Source organism: Dasypus novemcinctus, chromosome 5 (assembly GCF_030445035.2).
Source record: "Dasypus novemcinctus isolate mDasNov1 chromosome 5, mDasNov1.1.hap2, whole genome shotgun sequence".
NCBI classification, from domain to species: Eukaryota; Metazoa; Chordata; class Mammalia; order Cingulata; family Dasypodidae; genus Dasypus; species Dasypus novemcinctus.
In genome coordinates this window covers 102,787,628-102,795,307 of record NC_080677.1, presented here as the reverse complement: position 1 = coordinate 102,795,307, position 7,680 = coordinate 102,787,628, and the positions used below count along the sequence as shown (strand labels likewise).

The following is a 7,680-nucleotide window of genomic DNA, read 5'->3' as shown; positions in this document are numbered from 1 at the left end:
ACTATGCCCATACATGTAGTAGTCAAACTGCCAAATGCAAGGACAAGAAAAGACTTCTGAAAGCTACAAGAGAAAAGAAATGTGTTATACAAAAAGTAGTGTCAATAAAATTAAGTGCTAACTTCTCATCAGAAACCATGGAAGCAAGAGGCAGTGGGATGAAATATTTAAAGTGCTAAAAGAAAACAACTGCTAATCAAGAATTTTATATCTGGTGAGACTGGCTTTCAAAAATGAGGGCAGGGCTAAGACATGGCCACATTAACGAAGGCTAAGGAAGTTGGTCACCACTAGACCTGCCATACAAGCAATGCTAAAGGGAATTCTTTATATTAAAAGAAAAGAACACTAAACAATGGATTAAATTGGCATAAAAAATACGCCTCCAGTAAAGGTTACTACATGAGTAATAATACATGCCAGTACTATTGTATTGCCTTTTTTGGTATGTAACTACACTCTTTATTCTTATAGGTACTTAAATTCAAATGCATAAAAAGTAATGATGAATCCATGGCTTTGAAAATACAATAAAGATATAATTTGGAAAAGTACAACAAAAAGGTGGGGAAAATAGTGTTTGAGCATGCTATTCAAATTCAGTATCAAATAAAAAGTGATTGTTATAGATTTAGATGTTAAACTTAAGCCCAATAGGAACCACAAGGAAAATATCTGAAAAATTCATGTTGAAGGAAATGATAATGGGCTCAAAATGGTACACTACTGAAAATGAAATATATATGAAAGTATGCATTAATGGAAGAATTGAGGGATAAAAATGGTTTAATACTTACAAAGATCATGTAGCAAAACAGCAGAAGAAAGTCCTGTATTATTAGTAGTTACTTTAAATGTAACTAGATAAAACAATCCAGTTAAATACCAGTGATTGGGGAAGTGGATTTGGACCAGTGGATAGGGCGTCTGTCTACCACATGGGAGGTCCATGGTTCAAACCCCAGGCCGCCTTGACTCATGTGGAGCTCCCCATGCTCAGTGCTGATGTGCAAGGAGTGCCCTGCCACGCAGGGGTGTCCCTGTGTAGGGGAGCCCCATGCACAAGGAGTACGCCCTGTAAGGAGAGCAACCCAGCAGGAAAGAAAGAAGAGCCTGCCCAGGAATGGCACCGCACACACGGAGAGCTGATGCAGCAAGATGACGCAACAAAAAGAAACACAGATTCCCGTGTCACTGACAACAACAGAAGCGGACAAAGAAGAACACAGCAAATGGACACAGAAAGCAGACAATGAGGGGAGGGGGGGTTGGGAGGGAAAGGGAAGAGGGTTGGGGGGGAAGGGGAGAGAAATAAATAAAAAATCTTTAAAAAAATATATCAGTGATTGGAAGACTGGAAAATAACATGCCCCAACCATATGCTTTTTACAGTAGATTCACATTAAATTCAAAGACAAAATTAAGTTGAAAGTGGAAGGATGCAAAAATTATACCAAGCAAATAGTAATCAAAAGAGAGCTGGGGTAGCTATACTAATATCAAATAAACTAGACCTAAGTCAAAAACTCTTATAAGGGCCAAAGAAGGTCACCATAGACAGATAAAGGGATCCATTCAACAAATTTCATAAAATTTATAAATACATATGCCCCTAACTGTAAAGCACAAAATACATGAAGCAAATATTGACAGAATTGAAGGGAGAAATAGATGGTTCTACATAATGGATAATTCAATACATCACTTTCAATAATGGATAGCGCATCTAGACAAAAGATTGATAAGGAAATAGAAGACTTGAACAATACCATAAAACCAACTACACGTCATAAATGTATGTAGAACACTTCATCCAAGAGCAACAGAAGACACATTCTTCTTTTTTGCATGTGTCATTCTCTAGACTAGACCATAGATCACAAAGCGATCTCAATAAATTTTAAATGATTGAAATCATACAATATGTCTATTATGACCACAATGACATCAATGTAGAAATCAATAAGAGAGGAATAACAAGAAAATTCACTTATATGTAGAAATTAAACAAAGCACTCTAAAACAACCAGTTGGTCAAAGAAGAAATTACGAGGGAATTCAGAAATATCTTAAGGCAAATAAAAATAAAAAAACAATATGCCAAAACTTGTGAGATGCAGCAAAGTCACTGTTGACAGGGAAATGTATTGCTCTAAATGCCATTAGAAAGAAGGATCTCAAATCACTGATCTAACCTCACAACTGGAGAACTTAGAAAATAAGAGCAAACTAAACCCAAGCAAATAGAAGGAACAACAACATCAACAACAGAAAGGTCAGAGAAGAGTTAAGGGAAATAGATTAAACCAACAACAACAAGAATAGAGAGAATAAGTGAACCAAAACTTGGTTCTTTGAAATGATTGATAAAATCAACAAATCTTTACTGGATTTACAAGGAAAAAAGAGAGAGGATTCAACTAAAATCTGAAATGAAGGGGGGACATTATTACAATCCCACAAAAACTAAAAGGATTATTAGAGTATATTGTGAATAACTGTATGCCAACAAATTAGATAGCCTAGATGAAATGGACAAATTCCTAGCAACACACAAGCTACCTACATATGAGTCAAGAAGAAATGGAGGGAAGCGGACTTGGCCCAGTGGATAGGGTGTCCGTCTACCACATGGGAGGTCCATGGTTCAAACCCCGGGCCTCCTTGACCCGTGTGGTGCTGGCCCATACACAGTGCTGATGCATGCAAGGACTGCCGTGTCACGCAAGGGTGTCCCCACTTAGGGGAGCCCCACGTGCAAGGAGTGCACCCTGTAAGGAGAGCCGCCCAGAGCAAAAGAAAGTGCAGCCTGCCAGGAATAGCACAATACACAGGGAGAGCTGACACAACAAGATGATGCAACAAAAAGAAACACAGTATTCCCATGCCACTGACAACAACAGAAGCAGACAAGAACACTCAGCAAATGGACACAGAGCAGACAACGGGGGATTGGGGGAGGAAGGGGAGAGAAAGAAATAAAAAATAAATCTTTAAAAAAAAAGAAGAAATGGAATATCTCAACAGACAAAAAGTAAAGAGATTGAATCAGTAATCAAAAATCTCCCAACAAAGAAAAGTGCAGGACCCAAGGGCTTCTCTGGTGAGTTTTACCCAGCATTCCAAGAAGAATTAAAAGCAATTCTGCTCAAACTATTCCAAAAAATTAAAGAGAAGAGAATACTTCCTAACTCATTCTATGAAGCAAGCATCATCTGGATACCAAAGCCAGAGAAAGATAATATAAGAAAAGATAATCACAGACCAATATCTCTTAAGAATATAGACGCAAAATTTTCAACGAAATACTAGCATATCATGGTCAAGAACCCATTAAAAGAATTATATATCATGATCAAGTGGGATTTATCACAGATATGACAGGTAGTTCAATATAAGAAAATCAATTAATGTAATAAATCATGTTAATAAAATGAAGGGAGAAGCATAATTATGCCAATTGATACAGAAAAGACATTTGACAAAACCCAGCAACGCTTCTTAATAAAACACTTAGAAAACTACCAATAAAAGGAAACTTCCTTAACACGATAAATGGCATATATGAAAAATCCATGGTCAACATTGTATTCAATAGCAAAAGACTGAAAACTTTCTTTCAAACATCAGAAACAAGACAAGGATGCCCACTGTTACCACTGTCACTTAGCCCTTAACTGTAAGTTCTAACTAGAGCAATTCAGGAAAAAAAAAAAAAGGAATAACAAACATCTAGAAATGAAAAAGTAAAACTTTCCCTATTTGCAGATGACATAGTACTCTATGTTAAAAAAAATCTATAAAAATCCACAGCAATGCTACTAGAGGTAATAAATGAATTTGAAATTGACAGGGTGCAAAATCAACACACAGACAGACACAAACCATGGTAGTATTTCTATACACTTCTAATGAATAATCTGAAGAGAAAATCAAGGAAAAATTCCATTTACAATAGCTACTAAAAAAATCAAGTATTTTTGAAGAAATTTATCCAAGGATATAAAGAAAACTACATAGAAAACTACAAAACATTGCTAAAATAAATCAAGAAAACCTAAATACATGTAAGGACATTCCTCATTCATGAATTAGAAGACTAAATATCATTAGGATGTCAATTTTACCTAGATTCAATGCAATCCCAATCAAAATTCCATCTGCCTTCTTTACAGAAATGGCAAAGTCAATCATCAGATTTATAGGAATAGGTACCTGTTTCCCAATAGCAAAAGCCATCATGAAAAGGAAGAACGAAGTTGGAGGAGTCAAGCTTCCTTGTTTTAAAACTTATTACAGATTGCATTCATTTCCACCATTGTCTTCTTGTGCAGCTCAGGTTCTCGTCATCCCAATCTCAGCTGCTGTCATTCCTGCTAGGCTTCCCAGTTGCTGAAGACTCCTCCAGTGACTCTTTGCACCACTTCGTTCCCCTCCAACTGTAACCACTGACACCATGTCGTTATTTGAGTGATGGAGACCGTGGCCTGGATGGAGGGTTTGATGCACCTCGATTTGGAGGAAGAAACTAGCTAAAAAGAAGTGGAATCTTGATAAGCTGCCCAAGTTTGAGAAAATTTTTTATCAAGAACTCCCTGATTTAGCTAGGCACACAGTGCAAGAGGTGGAGGCATACAGAAGAAGCAAGGAAATTACAGTTAAGGTCACAACTGCTCAAAGCCCGTTCTGAATTTTTATGAAGCAAACTTCTCTGCAAAGTCATGGATGTGATCACAAGACAGAACTTTACAGAACCCACTGCTATTCAAGCTCAGGGATGGCAGTTGCTGTAAGTGGATTGGATATGGTTGGAGTAGCACAGACCGGATTTGGAAAAATGTCTTATTTGCTGTCTGCCATTATCCACATCAATCATCAGCCATTCATAGAGAGAGGTGATGGGCCTATTTGCTTGGTGCTGGCACCAACTTGGGAACTGGCCCAACAAGTGCAGCAAGTAACTGCTGAATACTGTAGAACATGTCCCTTAAAGTCTACTAGCATCTTGGTGCTAGTATATGTGTGCTTTAAAAAGAGGTGTGGAAATCTGCATTGTAACACCTGGAAGACTGACTTGTTAGAGTGTGGAAAAACCAATTTGAGAAGAACAACCTATCTTGTCCTTGATAAAGCAGATAGAATGCTTCATATGGGTTTTGAATCCCAAATAAGGAGGATTGTGGATCAAATAAGAACTGAAAGGCAACTCTAATGTGGAGTGTGACTTGGCCAAAAGAAGTAAGACAGTTTGCTGAAGAATTCCTGAAAGACTATAGTCACGTAAACATTGGTGCCCTAGAAATGAGTGCTAATCACAATATTCTTCAGATTGTACGTGTGTCAAGATGTAGAAAAGTTGAAAATCTTATTTGTCTAATGGAAGAAATCATGAGTGAGAAGGACAATACAACCATCGTTTTTGTGGAAACCAAAAGAAGATGTGGTGAGTTTATCAGAAAAATGGAGAGAAATGGGTGGTCTGACATGGGTATCTATGGAGACAAAAGTCAACAGGAATGTGACTGGGTTCTAAACTAATTCAAACATGGGAAAGCTCCTATCCTGATTGCTACAGATGTGGCCTCCAGAGGACTAGATACAGAATATGTGAAATTTGTCATCAATTATGACTACCCTAACCCCACAGATGATTATATTCATCAAATTGGAAGAAATGCTCGCAGTACAAAAACAGGCATAGCATACACTTACTTTAAACGTAATAACATAAAGAAAATGAGCGACCTTATCTCTGTGCTTTGTGAAATCAATCAAGTAATTAGTCCCAAGTTGCTTCAGTTGGTTGAAGACAGAGGTTCAAGTCATCCCAGGGGTAGAGGAGGCAGGAAGGATGACTATCAAGACAGATACTCTGCCGGCAAAAGGGGTGGATTTAAACCTTTAGAGACGGAAAATTATGATGGAGATTACTCTAGTCTGCTTAAAGGAGATTGGGGGCAAAAACACAGAATGGTGTTTACAGTGCCACAAATTACACCAATGGTAACTTTGGAATTAATTTTGTGTCTGCTTGTATACAGACTAGTTTTAGGACTGGTATCCAACAGATACTTACCAGAATGTTTATGATAGCACTCAGCAATATAGAAGTAATATTCTAAATATGTGCAATGGTATGAACCAATAGGCATATGCATATCCTGCTACCGCAGCTGCACCTATGATTGTTTATCCAATGCCAACAGGATATTCTTATTAAGAATTTAGAAGTGTATGTAAATGTCTGTTTTTTATAATTGCTCTTTATATTGTGTGTTATCAGACAAGACAGCTATTTAAGAAACATGGGAAAAGCAGAAATGATTGCAGTGTGGCAGTAATTGTGGTGCACTTTTTCACTATATAAGTTGGGTATTTCTCTACATTCCTGAAACAATTTTTAGGTTTTTAAAATTTATTTTATTTATTTATTTTTATTAAATTGTCTTTCTTTTAAAAAGATACGTAGATCACAAAAAATGTTACATTAAAATATGTAAGAGGTTCCCACATACCCCCTACACCATTCTCCCACTCCTCCCACATCAACTACCTCTTTCATCACTGTGGCACGTTCACTGCATTTCGTGAATACATTTTGGAGCACTGCTGTACCACATGGATTATAGTTTACATTGTAGTTTACACTCTCCCCCAATACACTCTCCTCCAATACATAACAGTGGGTTATGGAGGGATATATAATGTCCAGTATCTGTCCCTGCAATATCATTTAGGACAACTCCAAGCCCGGAAAATGCCCGCACATCTCATCTCTTCTTCCCTCTACCTGCCCTCAGCAACTTCCGTGGCCACTTTCTCCAGATGAATGCTACAGTTTCTTCCATTATTAGTCACAATTGTTCTATAGTAGAATACCAGTAAGTTCACTCTAATCCATATTTTATTCCTGCATCCTGTGGACCCTGGGTTGTTGATGTTCACTCTACCTCTATATAGAGAGGGGGCTTAGATCTCACACGGTTGATGGATGTGATTCTCCTTCTTAGAGTTGTAGACATTCTCGGTCCCCTGCTGTGGGGGTTGACCATCTTTACCTCCCTGTTAGCCAACCTGTGCAAGTCCAACAAACCAAAGAATAAGAGCTGCAACTCTGCTGAGACTCAGGGTCCAGCTGGCACATGGGCCGTCCAGAGATTCAAGTCTCCTGGGTATACACCAACCCCAGTGCCAACCACAGGTTCAGTAAAAGTGACAGAAGAGGCAGGCAGTGTTTTCACAAAAGTAAATGTACAGTGATTTGAAATACAATAAATAAAGGCAATGCATAACCTTCCAATAAAACATTTGAAGAGTCAAAAAAAATTATTACAAAGTTGCAATAATCAGCACAGCAAGGTATTGATACAAGAGCATTCATATAGAGTAATGGAATCTAATGAAAGCTCAGAAATAAACTCATATCTAAAGCAATTGATTTTTGGCAAGGGGGTAAAGTCCTCTCTATGGGGAAAGAATAGTCTCTTCAAGAAATGGTGCTGGGAAAACTGGATATCCATATGCAAAATAATAAAGTTGGTCCCCTACCTCATACTGTATACAGAAATTAATTGAAAAGGGATCAAAGACCTAAATATAAGACCCAGAACTACTAAATTCCTAGAAGAAAATGTAGGGAAGCATCTTCAGTTCCTTGTGTTAGGCAATGATTTCTTAAAC

General features: G+C 37.7%; 1 pseudogene; it reads left to right on the top strand.

Annotated features, from left to right (window-relative positions):
- Positions 1-4,411: 4,411 nt before the first annotated feature.
- LOC101424782 (probable ATP-dependent RNA helicase DDX5 pseudogene) lies at positions 4,412-6,220 on the top strand (annotated as a pseudogene).
- The last annotated feature ends 1,460 nt before the right edge of the window (positions 6,221-7,680 follow it).